The sequence below is a fragment of the Lissotriton vulgaris genome, chromosome 6, assembly GCF_964263255.1.
Source record: "Lissotriton vulgaris chromosome 6, aLisVul1.2, whole genome shotgun sequence".
NCBI classification, from domain to species: Eukaryota; Metazoa; Chordata; class Amphibia; order Caudata; family Salamandridae; genus Lissotriton; species Lissotriton vulgaris.
This window is the reverse complement of record NC_141694.1, coordinates 1,832,281,785-1,832,309,717: the sequence shown is the minus strand read 5'-3', so window position 1 is coordinate 1,832,309,717 and position 27,933 is coordinate 1,832,281,785. Positions and strand designations below refer to the sequence as shown.

Below are 27,933 nucleotides of genomic sequence, written 5' to 3'. Positions count from 1 at the left end.
ATAGAAGTTCTCGCCCATCTTCAATAAGGGCAAAACTGGCTTCTGCAGCTTAATCGGGCTCTTCTATAAAGGAGCCTCGGGTGCACTTACCTATAGTGAGCTCCAACTACAAAGGTAATACCCATCAATTGATTGATTCGCGAAGCGACAACCAAACAAATCCTTACACAATGGACTGTGACCGAACTAGAGGTCTGGCTCCATTAAATACAGATGCATTCAATACAGATGCATGAAATACAGATCCATTAAATACAGATCCATTCAATACAGATCCATTCAATACAGATGCATGAAATACAGATGCATGAAATACAGGTGCATTAAATACAGGTGCATTAAATACAGGTGCATTAAATACAGATCCATTAAATACAGATGCATTAAATACAGATGCATTAAATACAGATGCATGAAATACAGATCCGAGACACCTTATTTTTGATTTTACTCTGGATTATGTCTTGGAAGGAACACATGATATATTTAATCGTCGTAATATCATGAAGATTTCTTTTGCAATTTTCACAACATTTTCACATTTTTGGAAGACATTTGAAATTTTGCATTTAATTCATGGGCCAGCTGCATTACATACAACTTGGTCAACTGAAGCAACTGTTCTAAACCCACCCCTTCAAAGTATCCAGGGAATTTAAGAGAAGCTACATGCCAGTTTAAATCCCATGGTTATCTGTCAACTCAGCCAGAACTTGGATTGAGACCAGCAGGACCCCCACATCACCAGCTCTGTAATAAGACAATATCATATTTACACAACTAACCAGAAAGATGGTAATGGTGGCACCTTCAATAAGCTATTATGTTCTTGGAAAATTGCTCCGATTGATCGCTATATAGAATCAAGTGAAAACTACCTTGTAAGATTTTTATCCAACCATCAATTAATCTGCCTTCGAGAATCCTGGAAGCTTAGGGCCAGATGTATCAAGATACCGTTTTGCGAATCCTAAATAGCGATTTTTTGCGAATCGCTATTTAGAATTCGCAAAACGGTATGTATGTACAAAACCGCAATTTTTTTGCGATTCCTTATTATTCTTTATTTGCAAATTCGCATTTTGCGAATTCGCAAATAAAGAATAATTTTCAATGCATTCCTATGGGCCAGGAGGCCCATAGGAATGATAGTGCAATAATTCTCAAATTGCGAATTCGCAAATTGCTAATCGCAATTTGAGAATTATTTCAAGGGTGCAGGGGTGTCTCAAAGACACCCTGCTGCACCCCTCAAATCTACATGTGTGTGCATGTGGCACACATACATGCCCTATGGGCATGTATGAGTGTCACATGCCACCCTTACAAATGCCAATTAGGGCATTTTTAAAAGAAATCGCAATTTACCACCAACTACAAGTTGGTGGTAAATTGCGATTTCTTAACACAAATTCGCAAAACAAAAATGTGTCATACATATCATTTAAGGAATCGCAAAATTTGCGATTCCTTAAATGCTATGGCAAAATAAGGAATCGCAAATAATTGCGATTCCTTAAATTGCGATTTTTTGATACATAACAAAAATCGCAAATCGGCTGTTTGCGAGTCGCAAAGGCCGAAATTCTGCGAATTTCGGCCTTTGCGAGTCGCAAAAGCCTTGATACATCTGCCCCTAGATTCCTTCAAATTTGCAAGTTAACAAACAAATGATGTTCTTGCAATAAAAACGTTCCTTGGGACTTCCAAGCAGGGTCCAACTGACGAATTCACAATTGAATAAAATCTCAGATTCTAAACATGATCGCAAAATCGGATTATTCTAGCAGTATTAACTGGCTGCCAAAAAAATAACACATTTCTGTTCTTAAAAATGTATTCTCAATCAACGCTTTATAAAAGAATAAAGAAATATCCTGTTAGTCTATGGAAGAACTTGAGGACGTCCTGGAGCAGTATGCCTCAAGTTGTCATTATGGGGGACTTTAAAGACAATTCTATTTATTTACAGTTGCAAGAAAGTGACCAGTTAGCACTGCCTGGAGAGGGCTGTTGTATCCTCTTAAGAAATATTAAAATCAAAAGAGGAAAAAGCAAAGAAATGAAATGGGGATTATAAATGGAGGACAATTAAACTAAAGGACCGGTCATCCAGCAATGACACCCAAAAGCACTAATTTTCAAGTAGATGTACACATGTGATCAGAAAAAGGCGTCATTCACAGGGCAAGAGAGACAATAACTGATGTGGACTGAACCGTTCCCGCATACAGTACACAGTCATTGATGGAAGCAGAGTGTAAATCAAAGACATACCATATATATATATATATATATATATATATATATATATATATATATATTCACTGGGCGAAAAAAGTGTCATTAATGTTATAGTTAGGTGAATTTGTCAGTGACAACATTAACGTTTTTAACACAACATGACATGTCCTATAACATTATTGATGACATCACTGTTTACATCATACAAGCTTTGTGTGCACACATTGCTCTGTAAACAGGTATTTTATTGTTTATTTACTTTTTTTTAGCAGGTTTTATACAGTGCTGGCCAGACCCGAAGGTATCAGAGCGCTTTACATCATCGTCACAGCAGATTTACACTCACAATACAGTAGTATTGCAGTATCGAGAGACAAGTCATTCTCAATTAATCATAATATATTGGGTATACCATTAGAGCTATGAAAGTGTCATTGCCACGCCAGACCTAAAAATGCAGGTCGATTCATGTCGGTCTGGGCGTCGCATATTGCTCTTGAAAACAAAACTGAACTTAGGACAGTGGGGTTTGCTAAAGAAAAACACCACGATGGTCACATTTTGTCAGACACTCAAGGGAGATGGCTTCTGGTGGAGAGGGTTTGGGGGATACCCCCCTCACAATTGGAAATATATACTGCCAAACTGCGGGCCAGGAGGCTTTTCTAGTCCCCAATTAGCCTGAGCCACAGCCCACCCCCTCCTTATTTGGGGGGACCTCAATTGTGTTATGCATGCTACACTGGACAAGTCCTAACAAAAGGTAGGGGGGACACTTCCCTTCTCCGTTGAGTGTAAGGCTGTTCTGGAGGAGTTGGACTGACCGATGCAGGACATTCCGGCCACCTGGTAGCAACTGGTTACTCCCACATCTCTTCAACACATAATACCTATGCCAGGGTTGACTATCGCCTCCTGAATCAAAGGTTGCTGGCCCAGGTGATGGAGGTTTCCCAAGAGCCTATGACTATCTCGGACCATGGCCCGCCGTTGGTCACCCGCCGGTGGCCTAACCCTGATTTAGCATGCAAAAGGCTCCCTTGGAGATTGAAAGACGCCCTCCTAAAAATCCCAGTGGTACAACATGAGATAACGACTGGAGAGAAGAGAGTCCTCAATTAATTTGGGATGCCTTGAAGGCAATAGCGCAGGGTTGTCTTTATCAAAGACACAAGCCGCGAGGGAAGACGAAATGCTCCAGTTTAGGGCAGAACTCGGTCAGGCAGAACAAGACCATTTATGCTGCCCCTTAAAGAAACTCTGGAGCCAACTATATTCTGGACCGCTTGGGAACCAGATTCTACAAGGGCGGTACAAGGCGGGTTCACTTCTGGCAAACACATCACAGGATTGGCGTACTAAGGGGTACATCTGGGAAGTTTAGAACATCGCTGGAGTGACCTACACCTCAGAGAAGGAGAAAACTGAGGGGCTCTGCGAATTTTACAGTTCCCGCTATGCGACTGATTGTCAGGACTCATAGTCTAAGCACACGTACTTATAGTCACTCGCCCCTCTCCCTTCTCCCTTCTCGGTCGGAGAGATAAGCCATGGATGAACCAATCACAGTGTCGGAGGTGCTGGTGACTATTAAACATCTGAAGAGGAGGAAGGTGTGGTATTTCTCCTAAGCAGGATCATGGAAAGAGAGATAAGAACCTAACATGGGAAAGATGTATGATAAATGACACAACATAACAGAAGGCCCGGGGACAGAAGGCATTGCAGCCGCTTTCTATAAACGCTACATACCTCAGATAGCCCCTCTATTTGCTGAGGTCGACCTAACATCGTCCAAGGACCACGGCCTGAAAGGAGCTATGGCTGGAGGAACAATAACTATACAAGTCTAGATGGACAAGGACCCAACCCTGTGCCAGTCCTATCACTCCATATCCTTGCTTAATACTGACGCAAACATAATGGCCAAAATTTTAGCAACCTGTCTTGAAGCGTACCTTCTGAATCTAATTCATGCTGGTCAGATGGTATTAGTCCCGTCCTAGTCTACAAGCGATAGCACCAAACGTGCTCTCCATGTCAAAGATCTAGCACAGAAGTGTCACAGGACAGCAGTCCTGCTCTCCCTTGACACGGCGAAGGCCTTCGATCTGGTTTACTGGCCTATGTTGAGGGCCACTCTGCACAGGGCGGGACTTGGAGTTCCTTTCCGCGGTGGATTGAGGCGTTATAAACTCCCCTTTGGCCAAGGTTAGTGTCAATGGAAACACATCGCAGGGAATCTAGATTCGAAGGGGCACCCCTATGCTATTCGCCTTGAATTTCGAGCCCTCCTCCATGGGATCCAGGACCATGAGGAGATCCAGGGGATACCGTGTCACCAGGACAACTTCATAGTCGCCGCCTTTGCGGAAGCCATTTTGTTATCGTTGCTGGATCCCGACCGTTCACTTCATCACCTGATACCCCTCCTGGAGGAATATGGCGCACTGGTGGGCCTCAAGACTAACTTGGGGAAGTCAGTGGGCTTAGTGATTTCTTGGGGGCAGCCACTTCCACATAAGCTTCAATCGACGACGCCATTCCGAATGGACCACTGACTCGCTGCCATACCTGGCGGCGACCCACACCTGTTCAAGTGCGCCAGAAGCAATTTTAAACAACTGCTGCGCTTCCTGAAAGCCGCCGCCTTATTTTGGCGATTACAAACCCTCTCATGGGTGGGGAGACCAGCCCCCTTTAAAATGTCTGCCCTCCCTAAGTTCTTATACATGTTCCAGACCCTCCCACTCCCCCTTCGAAGGGTGGAACTGGCCCAGCTGACGGATCATCCGTCACGGATGTATGCTGATCTTTTATTTGGGCCAGGAAACAACCTCAACTCAGCTACCAGACCATCACGCTCCCTCTGAAACATGGCGGGCTGGTATCCATCTCTACCCAGGTGCAGTGCAGAGGCCTATAGCTGCCAATTTTGTCTCCCTCGTTTGATTTCTCCTCCACCACAAGGCAGTTTAAATCCAGCCGGCATGCACTGTCTTGTTATGTCTCAAGAGGCGCACATGTCACAATCTACATATTCGGAAAAACACAAAGATAAAAATACCTTTTGGAAACCCCAGGTGGATTGGCGCAGACTGCTCTCCGGGACGGCAAGTGCATGACTGAGGGTCTCTCCTGTCCCAAGGACAGTGGGCCTCGGCCAGGCTGTCCTAAAAATACCGCTGCGTGCCCCCCGCCTGGCGGTATGTGCTACCCTCAGCTGAAAACTCTCTCTGGGCTCGAACCGCCGCTAAGAGGAGCCAGATGTGCAGAGACGTCAGCAAAGCCACCAAAGAGAGGAGGGGGGGGGGCTGCAGCTGACAGAGCGAGCGCTCCTTGTGCTCCTCGGCATGCTCTCTGCCGGCAGACCCAGTCATGCCACAAGGAAGGACAAACACTGCCTGGCCCGCCTCCTCGGCACGTCACCTGACCTGAGGCAGGCGGGCGGGAAGTGTCACGCACCATGCGTGAGGAGGGCGCGTCTGTCCTGGCAGGGGTGGTCGGCGGAGGCTGACACACGGCACGTCTGCCTGCGCTCCGCGTGCCTCGCCGCCCAACTTCCTGGAAATCTTTCGTAAACAAAAGATTCTGTGCCAGTAATGTAGCTCACTGGGTCAATGCGTCGGCTGCGGATATGACGACGACCTGTGAGTCACGGGTACATCTGGAGTGACAGACTCGTCTTCTGCGCTCGCGAAATACATGAGGTGGGGTGAAAGGCGCGTTGTTACTGCGCAACCCGGCGGCACAACTGTCAGGTAACTCTGCCCCATCACCTGCTCGAACACACGATGCCTTCTCGCTGCCAGGCCGGGGTGGGCAGTAGTGGAACCTGAAAAAGCAGCAGCACGAAGAGCTTTAAACAGCAGTAGATTTGCACAACCAAGATAATAAAATGGGCGTGTATCCTCATAAGTGCATATTTTATCATCTGAGAGTGTCCATATATTATTGGCCCAGTCAGGCATTAAGGCACACGTGTACATTAACCGGTTAAATAAATGCAAAAATATACACATTTCGGATTCATTTTTTCACAAAACCTAAAAAATATATATGGATAAATACAGGTAAAATTAGCAAAAAATAAATATGGATAAATACCAACGGAAATTACAAAAATATAAATATCATAAAACCGGGAGCTATATATATATATATATATATATATATATATATATATATATATGGAGAGAGAGAGAGAGAGAGAGAGAGAGAGAGAGAGAGAGATCACAAAAAAGGGAACGAAATGTTCTCCTGGGTGGATGCTGAGCTATAAGACACGATCCGTGCAATAGGCCACCACACCCTCAGACAAGCCGGCACACGCTGAACCCAAGAGGTACCAAACCCAGAGTGTTTCACAAGGCGATCATGCGTGCTGCGGATTAACCCTTTCACTCCCACGCTGAGCATTTCCGTTCGATGAAACAGCTTTAAAAGGCAGGAAGTCCGACGCCCCCCTAATCGCACTCTCCCCAAACCACTGGAGTCTCGAGACGGACTAGCATCATCTCTGGCAGACCCCTAGAAAGAGGCAAGTGAAAAGGACCACTGGCCAGAGACGTTTTGAGTCATGGGAAAAGTGGTCCTTGTCTCAGGGCCCCAGCCTTTCAGAGGGCCCCTGTTAGAGCCAGCTCTGTTCTGCAGAGTTTCTTGCCCTGATAACCTTAGATAATATTTAAACAGATTGTTTCAAACATGGTTTTCCTATCATTTATTTTTAATATGGGTGATGTGTGAGTCTATTACAGACATTTTGCAGAGAAATGTTTGTTTTCCAACACCATGCAACATACATCTAAAACAAGTTTCTTTTAGATCAAAACAGGACCTCACATATGAGAAATGGGAGGGGTGACAAATATTATTTTTAATAATATTAGTGAGCTCCAGTTGAATTATAATACTGAAAACACACGTCACTATCCCTGAATATTAGATGTAAGCACGTTTAGAATATGCACCAGCGTGCCTGTGCACTGTCAGTGGCCTGGCCAGAGAGGGCGCAAAAGAGCTGAAATTGGATCATAAATTCAAAGCTGTTCCAAACACGGACCCACAAAATAGGTTAAGTCCAGAACCCCCAAAATCCTTAAGATGCCCCTGTCACCGTCTTCTAATAATCTTACTTTTATTTCACAAACTCATCCAGTTCTCACTGGCTTCCGTTTTCCTGGCTTTGATTTTACACAGGCCGGCCCCTAGGAAAGCACCGAGCGCCCCCGCTTTAACCCCTTCCATGCTCATGACGGAACGGTTCCGTCATGAGCGTCGGTTGGCCTGTGCTTATGACGGAACCGTTCCGTCATGGTTCTATTGGTTCTTTAGAACCTTCAGCAATGCAGCGGAATTCGCGCAGCGCTGACGGGGTTAATGGGCAGGTAAGGCTGCCACTAGCTACATCATGGTCAATGGAAGCAGGCAGCTGTAATACGGCACCACCATGGAGCGCCACCAGAGGGCACCAGAGAGCAACAAATGGTCTCAAGTCCGCTTTGATTCCAGGGGAAAGGGCCCCCAGAGCAGCAAAGTATAATTTTAGCTGGCAGTGGAGAGGTGGTCGGGGAGACCCTGCTAACAGTTTTGAGTCAGGCGTGAAGATGAAGACCTTAAAAGGGACAGAGTTCTCACTATGGTCCGACTAGACTGAGCTGAGCAGCGTTCACAGGCAATGTTTGACCGACCAACCCCTGAGAGGGGGCGGGGGTTGCAAGTGTGAAGCACTGCTGCTTTTGTAACTGGGGGACGATATTGCAGCGCCGCGGCAAAACGGGCACCCAGGAACAGAAACTGCCCCCACTGCTGCAAAACCGGCCCACACCCATCCAGCCTCCTGGGGAAACGCCGTATGCCCGCCACGGCCAGTCCAGCAGAGTTGTCAGGGGGGGGAGACGGGACCACGGACAGGCATCAGATAACTGCTGAAAGTAGGGTCAAGATCAAGGGAGAGGTAGACAAGGCAGGGTTGGGGGGGTGGACACTGCTTCTGGAGATGTTCTTATGGTTGATCTTATGTAAAGCTGTGCATTGGTGGGCAGCATACCACCCCTGGGTGCCACTCTCCTGCACCTGAACTCACCTTGTGTGTCCTACCCACTACATATCAACACAAGCTGTACACATCGCTATCATACCATGCAGTCTCAGACGTGTGACCCAGAATAACAAGCATTTGCAATGCAATAGGTCTTGTATTCATGAGAGTTTGAGCTATTGGCTTTGTAAATGACAATGCTTTTTACTTAAGTGTTGTTTTTATAACAGATAAGTAAAAGGCATTGTCATTTACAATGCCAATAGCTTAAGCTCTCGCAAATGCGAGACCTATTGCATTGCAAATGTGTGCTATGAAAATAATAAAAAGCGTTAGGAAAGAGCGTGTCCTGCCTGCAACAGCAGTAGGCAGAACAAAGCTATTTGAGAAAATAGTGCTCAGAGGCTGTACTTAAAGCCTACCGAGCAACAAAACACGTAACAGGGGGTGTCGCCATGGGAGGTTACAAAATGAGACAAGGCAGTACTAAGGAGGGACTACTAAGCCTTTTGGAAATGAACAGCCACAGTTTACAGTGGACAATGACACAAGCCAATGAAAAATATGGGTGGAACATGGGCGGAGCTTCAAGTCCCTACCTCAATACAGCATGCTTTGCCGAGCAGCGCATGCGCTGCCTAGGCTTGACCTAAAAACGAACAGACGACCCCCCATCACCATGTAACTAAGTCCGCTCCCTCACCCACAGACGGGCTTCCACAGTCTGCCCTCCGAGGGTTACTAGAGGTCATACCAAACTGTTCATGCCAAGTCAACGTTTATCAAACGTACATAAAACATGAAACATATAGAGGTTTAGAGACAGGCAGCAAGACCCAAGAGTAAGGGAAAAGGCTGGCCGGGTGGGTTACCAAGAACAGTTTGAGCTAGAAACAGATTTTTATGTTAAAATCTGCAGATTATGCAGCAGATATTGCATCATGTGGCAAATGTGGGACATCTATAACTATACAAAAATCACAATTGCACAATTCCAGCGGCCCTTGGTCTGGGTTTCTTGGAGACGTTCACAGGCATCCCTAAGGCTTCCAATGTCTTGATGGGTTTCCATCCTTCCTTCCTTGCCAGTTGAGATACATGTCATGATCACCCCAGGCTCCTGGACATACCCACCCCCTTCAGATACCACCCTCAGCCCTGCTTATGTACTACAAGTCGACTCTACATATCCCCAGAAAAATTATCCCCCAACTCGAAGTTATGGAATCTTGTGTTGGAATTTTAAAAATAAAAGTTAGTCATTAATTAAATATCATCTAATTTCATAAGTAGTTTCTTAAAAAGAGGAGGAAACAACATCACTATGGTTTGAAAAAGTACTAACTGCTAAATAGAAGAAAAAAAAGCTTTGTGTAGTGACGGGCCAAGCAGACGCAATGCTTGCCTGGCTCAAGAGAACTGGCCAGCACATGCATGTTAGCAAAACGCAACCAGGAAGTCAATGCCCAGATCAATCATGGCTGCGGCAAGCGAGTCTGGACTGATGTGTTAGCGCTTGGACGCCCGCTGGGCAGCAATCGCGCTTTACAAATTACAATACAATACAATACAATACAAATAACTGGGAACTCCACCTGCCAACACTCTAGACCAGGGAGGCTGCACACGCCAGCCAATGAGAGGACTCGCATGTCACAGTGAAGAACAGGTAGCCATGGCGGACGGATCTACGGCTCGGAACCTGTGTGGGTGGCGTGGTACAGAAACTCTGAGAAGATGCCAACCATACCTAAGATACATCATCTGAGGACAGGTTCTGGACTGGGGAGCCATCAGACGGAGTGAAGTGCCAATTGACTTGGCATGGCTGGCAGACGGGGTAAGGCTTAATGGGTTACGAGACCCGGACAGGACCTTTATTCAGTGTTTCAGAGATAGGGCTGCCTGTCAAGTGACTACACCCCTAATGTCACTAGGTAATGTGATAGGAGTTCAAGAAAGACAGACAATACCTTGTGAAGTTTCTAACTTTTTTCAGGAAAAATGTCCATAGAGTTCTCTGTATCTTTGATCGATTTTTATTGAGCGCATCAGGGTTAAAGCCTGATGTGATAGAAAGTGCAACCCACACGTGTTTCTTCTAAAGAGGCTGGCACGCCTTGTGCTTTCTCAAGGCGAGAGCATGCAGTCTAAGGGCTAGGGCGGTTGACCTCAAATCTGGGGCACCGGGTTCGAGTCTCGGCAACAACGCTCAACATCCTGTGATTCTGGGCAAATCACTTAATCTCCCCATGTTTAACAAAAAATGAATGTGTCCTCATGTAACGCAACTGGTGCTCATGTAAAGCGCCTAGATACCGGATTTCGGGTCAAGTTTGTGCTATATAAAACTTTGGGGGAAAAAAGGCAAGTTATCAAAAAACACAGCGTTTTAGTTGCACAAATCACACGAAAGACTCCAAAAGGTCTCTGCGGTCTTAGATTAGTCCCACAGGAGCAAGTCTCCCATTTTCAGAGCTGCAACTTTGTGATTTTCGCCCTGGGTGAAGAGTGAACAGCATGTTTTCAAGAGTCACCCCCTGTTTAACAGGCTCCTGCTTTTAGTTTGAGGATTGCACCCTCACGTTGGGCGCCACGATGCACTTACCCAAATCTGCTCGTGCAGGGGACACAATAAAACAACACACTTGACGTGTGCGCATGCATGTAGTGAGCCTGGGAGGCGACACACGTCCATTTATTTCAACTGGGGATTTACATTGTTGAATGACACCACTGCTTTCCACATATCACAGCTGCAATTCACAATTTCTATCAATTGTATTTGTTTACGATTTGGATCTCGACTGAGGTCCACATAAACAATACTAAAATACTTCCATTGTGAACTTTCACACAAGCCTCGTTACGAGCGCGCAAAAACCAATTTAAGAAAGTCACAACACGTAGAACAAGTTACTTACCTTCGGTAACGATATATCTGTAAGAAACATTAGTTAGTGTTAGATTCCTTACCTTAGAATATCCCCAGGCGTCAGTCTGGATCCGGAAACTTTTGCGTAGCAGTACCCTTGCGCGTCGGTAGGCGTCGTCTGCAGGCGTCTCCTGCGGCTCCGCGTCCGTCATTGGTGTCGTGCGCCGTGATGACGTCGCTGGAGTATATAGACGCCGCCTCCGCGCGCTGACGTCAGTTCTTTGCACACAGCTTTTCCGCGCCAGAAGACGCAGAGCCATGAGAGAACCAACACTGGTGCCTTTTGAAACTAGGGCCCTGAAAGGGATGTCCTTAACCCTAGGTATCAGTTCGCAGAACGGGGAGGATGGGTGGGTTCGGTAAGGAATCTAACACTAACTAATGTTTCTTACAGATATATCGTTACCGAAGGAAAGTAACTTGTTCATCTGAAAGAAACAGGTTAGTGTTAGATTCCTTACCTTAGAATAGATACCCCAGCAATACTAACCCCGGTGGTGGGTCTGCGAACCAATACAATCCTACACCAGAAAGTCCTGGAGGACAGAACGGCCAAAGAAGCCATCCCTCCGGACTTGACTGTCCAGGCAGTAGTGCCTCGCAAATGTGTGCAGCGAGGCCCACGTAGCCGCTTGGCAAATGTCCTGCAAGGGGACTCCCCGGCCCAGGGCAGTAGTAGCCGCCGTGGCCAGAGTGGAATGGGCCCTCAGCCCAACAGGAGGCTCCTTCCGAGCCAAAGAGTAGCACGCTTTGATGCAGAGAACGACCCACCGAGAGATGGACCGTTTGTGTACCGCCCGTCCCTTCTTCGCACCCACGTAGCCAACAAACAGTTGGTCATCCACCCGGAACTGGCGTGTGCGATCCATGTAAAATGAAAGCGCACGTTTTAGGTCCAGACGGTGGAGCCGCTCTTCATCCTTTGAAGGATGCGGAGGCGGGAAGAAGGAAGGGAGGGTGATGGACTGCCCGATGTGAAAAGCAGAAACTACTTTGGGCAGGAAAGAAGGTCTAGTCCTCAGAACCACCTTGTCAGGATGGATGGACAAGAAAGGAGGTTTGACAGAAAGAGCCTGGAGCTCACTCACCCTCCTGGCAGAGGTGATGGCAACCAGGAAAGCCGTCTTTAAAGTCAGGAGACGGAGAGGGCAAGAATGAAGGGGCTCAAAGGGAGCACACATCAAAAAGGTTAGAACCAGGTTCAAGTCCCACTGAGGCATCACAAACGGAACAGGTGGATACATGTGTGTGATGCCCTTCAAGAATCTTGTTACAATTGGGGACTTGAACAAAGAAGGCTGATCAGGAAGCCTAAGAAAGGCTGAAAGGGCAGAAAGGTAGCCCTTGATAGTGCCCAGAGCAGAGCCCTGCTGGGCAAGAGAGAGAAGGAACAGAAGAACCTCGGAGAGAGGGGCAGAAAGAGGATCCACAGCCTTTGCTGTGCACCATGCCACAAACTTGTTCCACCGACAGGCGTATACCGATTTCGTGGAGGGACACCTGGCTGCCAGAATCACATTACAGACTTCAGGAGGCAAGTCAAATGGCCTCAACTGCCGCCGCTCAATCTCCAAGCATGGAGGTGGAGACTGGACAGGTTCGGGTGGAGGACCGTCCCCTGTTGCTGCGACAGAAGGTCCTCCTGAAGGGGCAGGCGGATCGGGGGACCGACTGACATGCTGAGTAGCTCGGGATACCAGTACCTTCGAGCCCAGTCCGGAGCCACAAGAATAACTTGGGCCCGGTCGCGCCTGATCTTCTTCAGCACTCTGGGCAGAAGTGGTATAGGCGGAAAGGCGTATAACAGACCGCAACTCCACTCGCGCCGAAAGGCGTCGCCGTGCGAGTGCCGTCTTGGAAACTCCAACGCGCAGAACTGATGACATTGCGCGTTCTCTTCTGTGGCGAATAGATCTAACCAAGGCTCTCCCCATTGCCGAAAGAGACCTTGCGCCACGTCCGAGTTCAGACGCCATTCGTGATCCATCGAGCACCGACGGCTGAGTTCGTCCGCCCTGGCGTTCAGAGAACCTGCCAGGTGTTGAACCGTCAGAGTCACGCCCTGACGTTCCAGCCACTGCCAGAGGCGCAGAGCCTCCTGGCAAAGGGTCCACGACCCCACCCCGCCTTGTTTGTTGCAGTACCACATGGCGGTGGTGTTGTCCGTGAACACCTGCACTACACTCCCGTTGACAAAGGGGAGGAATGCCTTCAGTGCCAGACGAATCGCCCGCAGCTCCAACAGGTTTATATGGAGCCGGGACTCCGCCGGAGACCAGATGCCTCTGATCTCCGCCTCAAGTGGTCTCCCCAGCCCTGGAGGGACGCGTCCGTCACGACAACGTGCTCCTGTTGGGGAAGGGAGAGGGACTTGCCCGTGACCCAATCGCGGTCCGTAAGCCACCACTGCAGTTGTCTCGCAGTGCCCTCCGAGATCAAGACGTGGTCGGACAAGTTGCCCTGATGCTGGGCCCACTGAAACTTCAGGTCCCACTGCAGAGCCCGCATCCGCCACCGGGCGTGATGCACCAGAAGGATGCAGGAAGCCATCAGCCCCAGCAGCCGCAGCGCCAACCTGACCGAAACCCGGGATAGCGGCTGAAAGATGGGAATCAACGCCTGAATATCCCGGATCCGCCGTTCCGGAGGATAGACCCGAAACTGCGCCGAGTCCAGAACCGCTCCGATGAAAAGGAGCTTTTGAGAGGGACACAGGTGTGATTTCGGCACATTGATGGAGAACCCCAGGCCGTGCAAGAGGTCTGCCGTCATCTGGAGGTGGTGGACGACTGTCTGGGGCGAGCCCGCCTTCAACAACCAGTCGTCTAGGTAGGGGAAGACTGAAACCCCTAACCTGCGCAGATGGGCTGCGACCACCGCCAACACCTTTGTGAACACCCGTGGGGCGCTGGTAAGGCCGAAGGGGAGCACGATAAACTGAAAGTGTTCCTGGCCTACCGTGAACCGCAGGTAACGCCGGTGGGCCGGCAGGACGGGGATGTGAAAATACGCATCCTGCAAGTCCAACGCTACCATCCAGTCTTGCGGGTCTAGAGCAGCCAAGACCTGAGCTAATGTCAACATCTTGAACTTCTCCTTCCGGAGGAAGCCGTTGACGTTCCTTAGATCCAAGATAGGACGTAGGCCCCCTTTGTCCTTCTTGGGTACCAGAAAGTAGTGGGAATAACAACCACGCCCTACTTCTGGCCCAGGAACGCGCTCGATGGCCCCCTTGGCCAAGAGGGCCGTAACTTCCTCCTGCAGAAGTTGCAAGTGGTCCCCCGACACACGGTGGTTCTGCGGTGGCATGGCTGGAGGAGTTGTCTCGAAGGGGAGGGAGTAGCCCCTCCGGACGATTTGCAGCACCCACCTGTCCGATGTGATCGTGCGCCAGCGGGCGTGGTGGTGGCGAACCCTGCCACCCACTGGCGTCACGTGGGCCTGAAAGCACGGACTAGGAGGATTTTGAGGCAGATGCTGCGGGGGGGATGTGGCCTGACCCCGCCTTTGACCCCGACCGCCTCCACGGCGGTTTCCACGGCCGCCACCGCGTTGATAAGATTGTTGCGGCGCGTGGCTGGCAGCACGTGTGGGGACGCCCCTTCCTTGGCCACGAAAGGAGCGAAACAAACCCGTTTGCTGGCGCTGGGTCGAGAGACCCAAGGACTTGGCCGTGACCCTGGAGTCCTTGAAGCGTTCCAGCGCGTGGTCCGCCTTGTCACCAAACAGATGACAGCCATCGAACGGCATGTCCATCAAAGTATTCTGGACATCTGCCGAGAAGTTGGCGGATCTCAACCAGGCGTGGCGACGAATCGCCACCGTCGTGGACATCGCTCTGCCTAGCGAGTCGGTCGTATCAAGACCACATCGAATAGAATACCTAGCTGCATCTCGGCCCTCAGCTACAGCTTTGCCGAGCTTTGCCCGCACCTCCATGGGGCATTCTGGCAGCAGCTCCGCGACCGTATCCCACACAGAGTGGGTGTAGCGGCCCAAGAGGCAAGCGGTGTTGCAAGACCGCAGTCCTAAGCTCAGGGACGAGAAGACCTTCTTGCCATATTGGTCATACCTCTTGGATTCCCGATCGGGCGGGGCCGACGGGAATGCGGACTGGGAGGTAGAGGCCTGGATCACCAGACTCTCAGGGGTGGGGTGGGTGGACAGGAACTTGGGGTCGTCCGGACAAGGACGGTGGTGTCTGGCCACGTTCCGATCAACAGGCGCACCTGAAGAGGGCCTGGACCAAGTGCCCAACAGAACGTCTGACAAGGCTTCGTTAAACGGCAGCAGAGGCTCCTGTGGGCATGACCGCGGTTTGAAGACCTCAGTGAGGATGTTAGGCCTCACGGCCGCGACGGGGAGCTCAAGGTTTAAGACCTTGGCAGCCCTCATCAACACCACTGAATAGGCAGCTCCCTCCTCCGATGCCACGGAAGGAGGAGAGACAAAGCCAGGGTTAGGAGAGTCATCTAATCCACTGGCGTCCCCCAAATCACCTGTCCATTCCATGTCATACTGACACTCGCGTGACAGAGGGTCTTCAGACCCCTCCCAGCCCTCACCGTACTCTACATCATCACCATAGTCGGTGTCAACCATGTAGACCGGCTCCACGGGGTCAACAGGCCCCATCGGCGTCGAGCCCGGCGTCGGGCGACGTCGGTCCGACTCCGCGTCCGGATTCGGTGAGGGTATGGGGACGGCGCCGCCCGGAGCCGGCGCCGGAGCCCCGGTGCCGCCCGAAGCCGGCACCGAGGAACCGGCGTCGCGCGGGGGCGGCGTCGGGGGTAACCCCGATGGAAGCGGTGCCGGATTGGATGGACGTCCATCCGGCGCCGATCCCGAAGGCCCTAGCGGCGCCGGAGTCGGCGCCGCCGGCGGCGCCGGTGTCGGAGCATCCGACGGCATCGAGGTAGGGTCAGCTGAACCTCTAGGGCCTCCGGACGGGTTCACTGGGCCCGTAGGCGCCGTGGAACCCGCCGGAGAAGAGAGGGCCCTCATGGCCATGAGGAACGCCTCTATCTCCTCAGGCGTCGCACCTTGCCCAGGGACCTGAGGGTATGGGGCAGGCCGCGCCGGCGACTCTCGCGGAGCCGCGGGGTTGGGGTCACCCGAACCCCCGGCCGCATCGCGCGAGCGTCGGGGGGAGTCGGGGGTACGATGACGACGCCCCGACTTCTTGTGTCTCTTACCTGACGAACCCGACGAGTGATGTCGACTTCCGGAGCGTCCGGCGCGGCTCCGCGACCGCTCCCTCGAACGCTCCCTGGACCTCCGGCCGGACCGAGACCGCTCTCGACGCGGGGCCGACACCCGGAGCTCGAGCAGCTTGCGGGACCGCTCCCGCCTAGCTTTGCTAGTCAGAGCCCGGCAATCGACGCAGGCGTCGACATCGTGGTCGGGGCCCAGGCACCGGAGACAGAGTCGGTGATGGTCCGTGACCGACATCGTGCGGTCACAACCGTCACAATTCTTGAAACCGGGCATCCTTACCAGGCACAAAGATAGAAATACTAGTAATAACTTGGTCAAAAGACCGGGTACCGCTCTTCAGATCTGCATCCACTGGCGCGGAAAAAAGAAGAACTGACGTCAGCGCGCGGAGGCGGCGTCTATATACTCCAGCGACGTCATCACGGCGCACGACGCCAACGACGGACGCGGAGCCGCAGGAGACTCCTGCAAACGACGCCTACCGACGCGCAAGGGTACTGCTACGCAAAAGTTTCCGGATCCAGACTGACGCCTGGTGATATTCTAAGGTAAGGAATCTAACACTAACGTGTTTCTTTCAGATAAGTGCATATAGCTGTTGAAGCAGTGTTAAGGATTCATTACAGCGCTATACTGAGGTTCGAAAAATGCCAATATGAGCAAAGGACAATGTAAAGGGCGTCACAGCGAGTAAATGTAGGTCACACGTTTAGGTACGGGGTGTTCAAGTGAAAGTACCAAGACTGGGATCAACCCCAGATTTCTAGGATCCAACCTTTCTGCCGCATCCCTTCCGCACCGAACACTGGTCGGATTTTAAGACACAAATGCACTTTAAGTGCCTCAAATTCCACCAGTGCCGATTCTGTGAAACAGGATTAGGAAGAGATGAGCAAAAAATGACATTTTGAGTACCCTAGCTGCGAAAATGCCCTGTGAAGACAACTCTTTCTGACTGCTCTAATTACATTCACAGACTAGAGGCTCCGGCTGAAGTAAACCCCACTCAGACCAGGACCGTGTGGATTCACCACTCAATCCTTCCCCCTCAGTATCTGGAGGGCCCTTCTACACCAGGCAAAACAAGAAATAATGCGGAAGAGACGGATATTCAAGGAGGAACCAGGAACTGCTTCAGCACTAAATGTAAACTTTGTAAGGATTTGCTAAAGCTTGTGGCTTCGACTTGAGGGTTCTTTGGAGCTGGCCTGCTGCCGAAAGAGAGAAGAAGGCCCCTCGGAGAGAGTGATCTTCTGGGAGTGACTGTTACTGTGTGAACCGAAGGCCCTCGCTGACGTCAGCTTTGCCAGTCTAAAGCACGCGGAAATAGACTGCAATTCACATGAGCGCAAGCTGACTTGCATTTTGGTAGCACGACAAATTTGTATTACAAAAAAAACCAATTTAAATAAGTTATAAAATACACCGAGAACTAGAACAAAGGATCAGTAAAACTGTCACTGGGTGGCACCTGCACGCCTGTGCCGGAGGCTCCATTACTTGAAGTTGTAGGATCACTCTGGATTACAATGTATTCATTAAACTGTACAACATAAAACATTAAAAACCAATGGGTGTTTTATATAGTTTTTACTAACATTTGTATCTGCTGCTTGTCAAAGCTGCATAAACCCAGTGTTACTTTAGCAGAACTCAACAGTGAGGAACCTTCATCTCAGCAGAATCACTGGCCCTGCCGCAACACCTGAAAGTTCTGGCCCTGTTGCAGTGATGCTCGAAGGCCCTCATCAGGACACTGCTGCGACCCCTGTATTGAGAGTTCTGGCCCTGCTGTAGTGATGCTCAAGGGCCCTCATCAGGACACTGCTGCAACCCCTGTATTGAGAGTTCTGGCCCTGTTGCAGTGATGCTCGAAGGCCCTCATCAGTACACTGCTGCAACCCCTGTATTGAGAGTTCTGGCCCTGTTGCAGTGATGCTCGAAGGCCCTCATCAGGACACTGCTGCAACCCCTGTATTGAGAGTTCTGGCCCTGTTGCAGTGATGCTCGAAGGCCCTCATCAGGACACTGCTGCAACCCCTGTATTGAGAGTTCTGGCCCTGTTGCAGTGATGCTCAAAGGCCCTCATCAGGACACTGCTGCAACCCCTGTATTGAGAGTTCTGGCCCTGCTGTAGTGATGCTCAAGGGCCCTCATCAGGACACTGCTGCAACCCCTGTATTGAGAGTTCTGGCCCTGTTGCAGTGATGCTCGAAGGCCCTCATCAGGACACTGCTGCAACCCCTGTATTGAGAGTTCTGGCCCTGTTGCAGTGATGCTCGAAGGCCCTCATCAGGACACTGCTGCAACCCCTGTATTGAGAGTTCTGGCCCTGTTACAGTGATGCTCAAAGGCCCTCATCAGGACACTGCTGCAACCCCTGTATTGAGAGTTCTGGCCCTGCTGTAGTGATGCTCAAGGGCCCTCATCAGGACACTGCTGCAACCCCTGTATTGAGAGTTCTGGCCCTGTTGCAGTGATGCTCAAAGGCCCTCATCAGGACACTGCTGCGACCCCTGTATTGAGAGTTCTGGCCCTGCTGTAGTGATGCTCAAGGGCCCTCATCAGGACACTGCTGCAACCCCTGTATTGAGAGTTCTGGCCCTGTTGCAGTGATGCTCAAAGGCCCTCATCAGGACACTGCTGCAACCCCTGTATTGAGAGATCTGGCCCTTCTGCAGTGATGCTCAAGGGCCCTCATCAGGACACTGCAGCGACCCCTGTATTGAGAGTTCTGGCCCTGCTACAGTGATGCTCGAAGGCCCTCATCAGGACACTGCTGCAACCCCTGTATTGAGAGTTCTGGCCCTGTTGCAGTGATGCTCAAAGGCCCTCATCAGGACACTGCTGCAACCCCTGTATTGAGAGTTCTGGCCCTTCTGCAGTGATGCTCAAGGGCCCTCATCAGGACACTGCAACGACCCCTGTATTGAGAGTTCTGGCCCTGTTGCAGTCATGCTCATAGGCCCTCATCAGGACACTGCTGCAACCCCTGTATTGAGAGTTCTGGCCCTGTTGCAGTGATGCTCAAAGGCCCTCATCAGGACACTGCTGCGACCCCTGTATTGAGAGTTCTGGCCCTGCTGTAGTGATGCTCAAGGGCCCTCATCAGGACACTGCTGCAACCCCTGTATTGAGAGTTCTGGCCCTGTTGCAGTGATGCTCAAAGGCCCTCATCAGGACACTGCTGCGACCCCTGTATTGAGAGTTCTGGCCCTGTTGCAGTGATGCTCAAAGGCCCTCATCAGGACACTGCTGCGACCCCTGTATTGAGAGTTCTGGCCCTGCTGTAGTGATGCTCAAGGGCCCTCATCAGGACACTGCTGCAACCCCTGTATTGAGAGTTCTGGCCCTGTTGCAGTGATGCTCAAAGGCCCTCATCAGGACACTGCTGCAACCCCTGTATTGAGAGTTCTGGCCCTGTTGCAGTGATGCTCGAAGGCCCTCATCAGGACACTGCTGCAACCCCTGTATTGAGAGTTCTGGCCCTGTTGCAGTGATGCTCGAAGGCCCTCATCAGGACACTGCTGCAACCCCTGTATTGAGAGTTCTGGCCCTGTTGCAGTGATGCTCGAAGGCCCTCATCAGGACACTGCTGCAACCCCTGTATTGAGAGTTCTGGCCCTTCTGCAGTGATGCTCAAGGGCCCTCATCAGGACACTGCAACGACCCCTGTATTGAGAGTTCTGGCCCTGTTGCAGTCATGCTCAAAGGCCCTCATCAGGACACTGCTGCAACCCCTGTATTGAGAGTTCTGGCCCTGTTGCAGTGATGCTCAAAGGCCCTCATCAGGACACTGCTGCGACCCCTGTATTGAGAGTTCTGGCCCTGCTGTAGTGATGCTCAAGGGCCCTCATCAGGACACTGCTGCAACCCCTGTATTGAGAGTTCTGGCCCTGTTGCAGTGATGCTCAAAGGCCCTCATCAGGACACTGCTGCAACCCCTGTATTGAGAGTTCTGGCCCTTCTGCAGTGATGCTCAAGGGCCCTCATCAGGACACTGCAGCGACCCCTGTATTGAGAGTTCTGGCCCTGCTACAGTGATGCTCGAAGGCCCTCATCAGGACACTGCTGCAACCCCTGTATTGAGAGTTCTGGCCCTGTTGCAGTGATGCTCAAAGGCCCTCATCAGGACACTGCTGCAACCCCTGTATTGAGAGTTCTGGCCCTTCTGCAGTGATGCTCAAGGGCCCTCATCAGGACACTGCAGCGACCCCTGTATTGAGAGTTCTGGCCCTGTTGCAGTCATGCTCAAAGGCCCTCATCAGGACACTGCTGCAACCCCTGTATTGAGAGTTCTGGCCCGGCTGCAGTGATGCTCAAAGGTCCTCATCAGGACCCTGCTGCGACCCCTGTATTGAGAGTTCTGGCCCTGTTGCAGTGATGCTCAAAGGCCCTCATCAGGACACTGCTGCAACCCCTGTATTGAGAGTTCTGGCCCTGTTGCAGTGATGCTCAAAGGCCCTCATCAGGACACTGCTGCAACCCCTGTATTGAGAGTTCTGGCCCTTCTGCAGTGATGCTCAAGGGCCCTCATCAGGACACTGCAGCGACCCCTGTATTGAGAGTTCTGGCCCTGTTGCAGTCATGCTCAAAGGCCCTCATCAGGACACTGCTGCAACCCCTGTATTGAGAGTTCTGGCCCGGCTGCAGTGATGCTCAAAGGTCCTCATCAGGACACTGCTGCGACCCCTGTATTGAGAGTTCTGGCCCTGTTGCAGTGATGCTCAAAGGCCCTCATCAGGACACTGCTGCGACCCCTGTATTGAGAGTTCTGGCCCTGTTGCAGTGATGCTCAAAGGCCCTCATCAGGACACTGCTGCGACCCCTGTATTGAGAGTTCTGGCCCTGTTGCAGTGATGCTCAAAGGCCCTCATCAGGACACTGCTGCAACCCCTGTATTGAGAGTTCTGGCCCGGCTGCAGTGATGCTCAAAGGTCCTCATCAGGACACTGCTGCGACCCCAGTATTGAGAGTTCTGGCCCTGCTGCAGTGATGCTCAAGGGCCCTCATCAGTACACTGCAGCGACCCCTGTATTGAGAGTTCTGGGTCTGCTGCTGCTGTGATGCTCAAGGGGCCTCATCATGACACTTCTGCTACCCCTGTATTGAGAGTTCTGGCCCTTCTGCAGTGATGCTCAAGGGCCCTCATCAGGACACTGCAGCGACCCCTGTATTGAGAGTTCTGGCCCTGCTACAGTGATGCTCGAAGGCCCTCATCAGGACACTGCTGCGACCCCTGTATTGAGAGTTCTGGCCCTGTTGCAGTGATGCTCAAAGGCCCTCATCAGGACACTGCTGCAACCCCTGTATTGAGAGTTCTGGCCCGGCTGCAGTGATGCTCAAAGGTCCTCATCAGGACACTGCTGCGACCCCTGTATTGAGAGTTCTGGCCCTGTTGCAGTGATGCTCAAAGGCCCTCATCAGGACACTGCTGCGACCCCTGTATTGAGAGTTCTGGCCCTGTTGCAGTGATGCTCAAAGGCCCTCATCAGGACACTGCTGCGACCCCTGTATTGAGAGTTCTGGCCCTGTTGCAGTGATGCTCAAAGGCCCTCATCAGGACACTGCTGCAACCCCTGTATTGAGAGTTCTGGCCCGGCTGCAGTGATGCTCAAAGGTCCTCATCAGGACACTGCTGCGACCCCAGTATTGAGAGTTCTGGCCCTGCTGCAGTGATGCTCAAGGGCCCTCATCAGTACACTGCAGCGACCCCTGTATTGAGAGTTCTGGCTCTGCTGCTGCTGTGATGCTCAAGGGCCCTCATCAGGACACTGCAGCGACCCCTGTATTGAGAGTTGTGGCCCTGCTGCAGTGATGCTCAAAGGCCCTCATCAGGACACTGCTGCGACCCCTGTATTGAGAGTTCTGGCCCTGGGCTAAAGAACGGTGATGGATTAAACCCAGATTTTTTGACTGGGTGTGAGTGTTTGATTGATTCAGATGCTCCGTCCATCACCACCCCCTTTTGTACCGCTTTTGGCCGACATAAGTGTGGCAGAGTATGCTCACACGTGAGTCCCTTGCTCACTTTGCCACTGGATTCAGGCAAGCCGGGCGGAAGACGGCTGGAATGCCAGAAACCGGTCCTCGGAAGCTTGTTTCCGGTCCAGGGAAGACATGGCTTGGCGGTTCGGGCTGGACTGTTCCCATGAGGCACAGGGTCAGACTGATTTGCATATAGCCATGTCTGAACTGGGGTGGCGGAGTGGGGTAAAGAACGGTGATGGATTAAACCCAGATCTTTTGACTGGGTGTGAGTGTTTGATTGATTCAGATGCTCCGTCCATCACCACCCCCTTTTGTACCGCCCTCATCAGAACACTGCTGCGACCCCTGTATTGTGAGTTCTGGCTCTGCTGCTGCAGTGATGCTCAAGGGCCCTCATCAGGACACTGCAGCAACCACTGTATTGAGAGTTCTGGCCCTTCTGCAGTGATGCTCAAGGGCCCTCATCAGGACACTGCAGCGACCCCTGTATTGAGAGTTCTGGCTCTGCTACTGCTGTGATGCTCAAGGGCCCTCATCAGGACACTGCAGCGACTCCTGTATTGAGAGTTCTGGCTCTGCTGCTGCAGTGATGCTCAAAGGCCTTCGTCAGGACACAGCTGCAACACCTGTATTGAGAGGTCTGGCCCTGCTGCTGCAGTGATGCTCAAAAGCCCTCATCAGGACACTGCCGGGACCCCTGTATTGAGAGTTCTGGCCCTGCGGCAGTGATGCTCAAGGGCCCTCATCAGGACACTGCCGCAACCCCTGAGAGTTCTGGCCCTGCTACAGTGATGCTCGAAGGCCCTCATCAGGACACTGCTTCGACCCCTGTATTGAGAGTTCTGGCCCTGCTGCAGTGATGCTCAAGGGCCCTCATCAGGACACTGCTGCGACCCCTGTATTGAGAGTTCTGGCCCTGCTGCAGAGATGCTCGAAGGCCCTCATCAGGACACTGCTGCGACCCCTGTATTGAGAATTCTGGCTCTGCTGCAGTGATGCTCAAAGGCCCTCATCAGGACACTGCTGCGACCCCTGTATTGAGAGTTCTGGCCCTGTTGCAGTGATGCTCAAAGGCACACATCAGGACACTGCTGCAACCCCTGTATTGAGAGTTCTGGCCCTGCTGCAGTGATGCTCAAAGGTCCTCATCAGGACACTGCTGCGACCACAGTATTGAGAGTTCTGGCCCTGCAGCAGTGATGCTCAAGGGCCCTCATCAGGACACTGCAGCGATCCCTGTATTGAGAGTTCTGGCTCTGCTGCTGCTGTGATGCTCAAGGGCCCTCATCAGGACACTGCAGTGACCCCTGTATATAGAGTTCTGGCTCTGCTGCTGCAGTGATGCTCAAGGGCCTTCGTCAGGACACAGCTGCGACACCTGTATTGAGAGTTCTGGCCCTGCTGCTGCAGTGATGCTCAAAGGCCCTCATCAGGACACTGCTGCGACCCCTGTATTGAGAGTTCTGGTCCTGCTGCAGTGATGCTCAAGGGCCCTCACCAAGACACTGCTGCAACCCCTGTATTGAGAGTTCTGGCCCTGCTACAGTGATGCTCCAGAGCCCTCATCAGGACACTGCCATGACCCTTTAGAGTTCTGGCCCTCCTACAGTGATGCTCATGGGACCCTCATCAGGACACTGCTACGACCCCTGAGAGTTCTGGCCCTGCAGCAGTGATGCTCAAGTGCCCTCATCAGGACACTGTCGCGACCCCTGAGAGTTCTGGCCCTCCTACAGTGAAGCTCATGGGGCCCTCATCAGGACATTACCGCGACCCCTGAGAGTTTGAGCCCTGCTGCAGTGATGCTCAAGGACCATCATCAGGACACTGCCGCGACCCCTGAGAATTCTGGCACTGCTCAAGTGATGTTCAAGGGCCCTCATCATCAGGATACTGACCCAACCTCTGTTTTGAAAGTTCTGGCACGGCTGCAGTGATGCTCGGGGACCCTCATCAGGACACTGCCGCAACCTCTGTATTGAAATTTCTGGCACTGCTGCAGTGTGGCTTGGGAACCCTCATCAGGACACTGCCGCGACCCCTGCATTGAGAGTTCTGGCCCTGCTGCCGTGATGCTCCACAGCCCTCATCAGGACACTGCTACGACCCCTGAGAGTTCTGGCCCTGCTGCAGTGATGCTCAAGGGCCCTCATCAGGACACTGCCACGACCCCTGAATTGAGAGTTCTGGCCGTGCTGCAGTGGTGCTCAAGGGCCCTCACCAGGACACTGCTGCAACCCCTGTATTGAGAGTTCTGGCCCTGCTGCAGTGATGCTCCAAAGCCCTAATCAGAACACTGCTGTGACACCTGAGAGTTCTGACCCTGCTGCAGTGATGCTCAGGGCCCTCATCAGGACACAGCCGCGACCCCTGTGTTGAGAGTTCTGGCCCTGCTGCAGTGATGCTCAAGGGCCCTCACCAGGACACTGCTACAACCCCTGTATTGAGAGTTCTGGCCCTCCTAAAGTGATGCTCATGGGGCCCTCATCAGGACACTGCCTCGACCCCTGAGAGTTCTAGCCCTGCTGCAGTGATGCTCAGGGGCCCTCATCAGGACACAGCAGCGACCCCTGTATTGCGAGTTCTTGCCCTGCTGCAGTGATGCTCAAGGGCCCTCATCAGGACACTGCTGCGACCCCTGAAAGTTCTGGCCCTGCTGCTGTGATGCTCCAGAGCCGTCATCAGGACACTGCCGCAACCCCTGAGAGTTCTAGCACTGCTGCATTGATGCTCAAGAGGTTCTCATTAGGACACTGCCGCGACCCCTGTATTGAGAGTTCTGGCCCTGCTGTAGTGATGCTCAAGGGGCCTCATCATGACACTTCTGCTACCCCTGTATTGAGAGTTCTGGCCCTGCTGTAGTGATGCTCGAGGGGCCTCATCATGACACTTCTGCTACCCCTGTATTGAGAGTTCTGGCCCTGCTGTAGTGATGCTCGAGGGGCCTCATCATGACACTTCTGCTACCCCTGTATTGAGAGTTCTGGCCCTGCTGTAGTGATGCTCAAGGGGCCTCATCATGACACTTCTGCTACCCCTGTATTGAGAGTTCTGGCCCTGCTGTAGTGATGCTCAATGGGCCTCATCATGACACTGCTGCTACCCCTGTATTGAGAGTTCTGGCCCTGCTGTAGTGATGCTTAAGGGGCCTCATCATGACACTGCTGCTACCCCTGTATTGAGAGTTCTGGCCCTGCTGTAGTGATGCTCAAGGGGCCTCATCATGACACTGCTGCTACCCCTGTATTGAGAGTTCTGGCCCTGCTGTAGTGATGCTCAAGGGGCCTCATCATGACACTTCTGCTACCCCTGTATTGAGAGTTCTGGCCCTGCTGTAGTGATGCTCAAGGGGCCTCATCAGGAAGCTGTCGCTGGGGCTGCAGAGATGTCTCAGATTGCATGCAGCAGGAGTGCAGCAGGAGTGCAGCAGGGGTGTAGCAGCAGTGTAGCAGGAGTGCTGCAGGGGTGTAGCAGGAGTGTAGCGGAAGTGCAGCAGGAGTGCAGCAGGGGTGTAGCAGGAGTGCAGCAGGGGTGTAGCAGGAGTGCAGCAGGAGTGCAGCAGGGGTGTAGCAGGAGTGCAGCAGGAGTGTAGCAGGAGTGTAGCGGAAGTGCAGCAGGAGTGCAGCAGGAGTGCAGCAGGAGTGCAGAAGGGGTGTATCAGGGGTGCAGCAGGAGTGCAGCAGGAGTGCAGCAGGAGTGCAGCAGGGGTGTAGCAGGAGTGCAGCAGGAGTGTAGCGGAAGTGCAGCAGGAGTGCAGCAGGAGTGCAGCAGGGGTGCAGCAGGATTGTAGCAGGAGTGTAGCGGAAGTGCAGCAGGAGTGCAGCAGGAGTGCAGCAGGGGTGTAGCAGGAGTGTAGCAGGAGTGTAGCAGGAGTGTAGCGGAAGTGCAGCAGGAGTGCAGCAGGAGTGCAGCAGGGGTGTAGCAGGGGTGTAGCAGGAGTGCAGCTGGGGTGTAGCAGGAGTGCAGCAGGGGTGTAGCAGGAGTGCAGCAGGAGTGTAGCAGGAGTGTAGCGGAAGTGCAGCAGGAGTGCAGCAGGAGTGCAGCAGGAGTGCAGCAGGAGTGCAGAAGGGGTGTATCAGGGGTGCAGCAGGAGTGCAGCAGGAGTGCAGCAGGAGTGCAGCAGGGGTGTAGCAGGAGTGCAGCAGGAGTGCAGCAGGGGTGTAGCAGGAGTGCAGCAGGAGTGTAGCGGAAGTGCAGCAGGAGTGCAGCAGGAGTGCAGCAGGGGTGTAGCAGGAATGCAGCAGGAGTGTAGCAGGAGTGTAGCGGAAGTGCAGCAGGAGTGCAGCAGGAGTGCAGCAGGGGTGTAGCAGGAGTGTAGCAGGAGTGTAGCAGGAGTGTAGCGGAAGTGCAGCAGGAGTGCAGCAGGAGTGCAGCAGGGGTGTAGCAGGAGTGCAGCAGGGGTGCAGCAGGGGTGTAGCAGGAGTGCAGCAGGAGTGCAGCAGGAGTGTAGCAGGAGTGTAGCGGAAGTGCAGCAGGAGTGCAGCAGGAGTGCAGCAGGAGTGCAGCAGGAGTGCAGCAGGAGTGCAGAAGGGGTGTATCAGGGGTGCAGCAGGAGTGCAGCAGGAGTGCAGCAGGGGTGTAGCAGGAGTGCAGCAGGAGTGTAGCGGAAGTGCAGCAGGAGTGCAGCAGGGGTGTAGCAGGAATGCAGCAGGAGTGTAGCAGGAGTGTAGCGGAAGTGCAGCAGGAGTGCAGCAGGAGTGCAGCAGGGGTGTGGCAGGAGTGTAGCAGGAGTGCAGCAGGAGTGTAGCGGAAGTGCAGCAGGAGTGCAGCAGGAGTGCAGCAGGGGTGTAGCAGGAGTGTAGCAGGAGTGTAGCAGAAGTGCAGCAGGAGTGCAGCAGGAGGGCAGGCTGTGCCGGAGTGTACAGCCCCCAGTGCCATCTGTATGGGTTCCACGTGTGGTGGGTGCAACTGACAGCCCCCCTGCCCTCTTTGTACCACTAAAAGCTCGCAGGCACGTCTACAGAAGCCGGAGAATGAAATATCCCATTACTTGTTAAATGACTTGTGAGTTGGAACTGGCTCCATGCACATTAAGATGAAGATTCCCGGATGAGTTCAGGGCAGATTCTCTCAGTGGGGCAGGGCTTTGGCAAGGATAGGGACAGCTCTAGACAGGGCAGGGAATGGCTACAAAGGGTGTGTTTCTACTGTTTCGTTCATAGGATTACTCCGTAAACTTGGATGTGGTGTAACAACCAGAGCTGCCGACTTTAGAGCTGGTGAACCAGGTTCAAATCTCGGCCTAGCTTTAACATCCTGTGATTCTGGGCAAATCATTTAATCTCCCCGTGCCCAACAAAAATGAACGCATCCTTGTGTAATGCAACTGGTGCTCATGTAAAGCGCTCCAATACCTACAAGGCGAGTTAGTGCTATATAAAATTGCAAAAAAAAAAATAAACCGTGCCAGCAGGCTTTGTGTTCACTTCACAATGCAGAGTGCATATGGAATATGTACAACTCGACGTACACTACAACAAGGAGCACAACATGCAAACCTCTAGTC

At 52.2% G+C, this 27,933-nt stretch overlaps 1 protein-coding gene across 3 annotated transcripts in view; it reads right to left on the bottom strand.

Moving 5' to 3' along the window:
* Window positions 1-27,933, bottom strand: part of ASXL2 (ASXL transcriptional regulator 2) — a 400,829-nt gene that overhangs the window by 96,403 nt on the left and 276,493 nt on the right. The window contains exon 1 of one of the 3 annotated variants that reach the window (XM_086928106.1): window positions 5,312-5,486. The exons of the other annotated variants lie outside the window; for them this stretch is intronic. The gene's annotated coding sequence lies outside the window, so the exon portion shown is untranslated. Of the gene's footprint in view, window positions 1-5,311; window positions 5,487-27,933 lie in introns of those variants that run through there. 3 annotated transcript variants of the gene reach the window in all.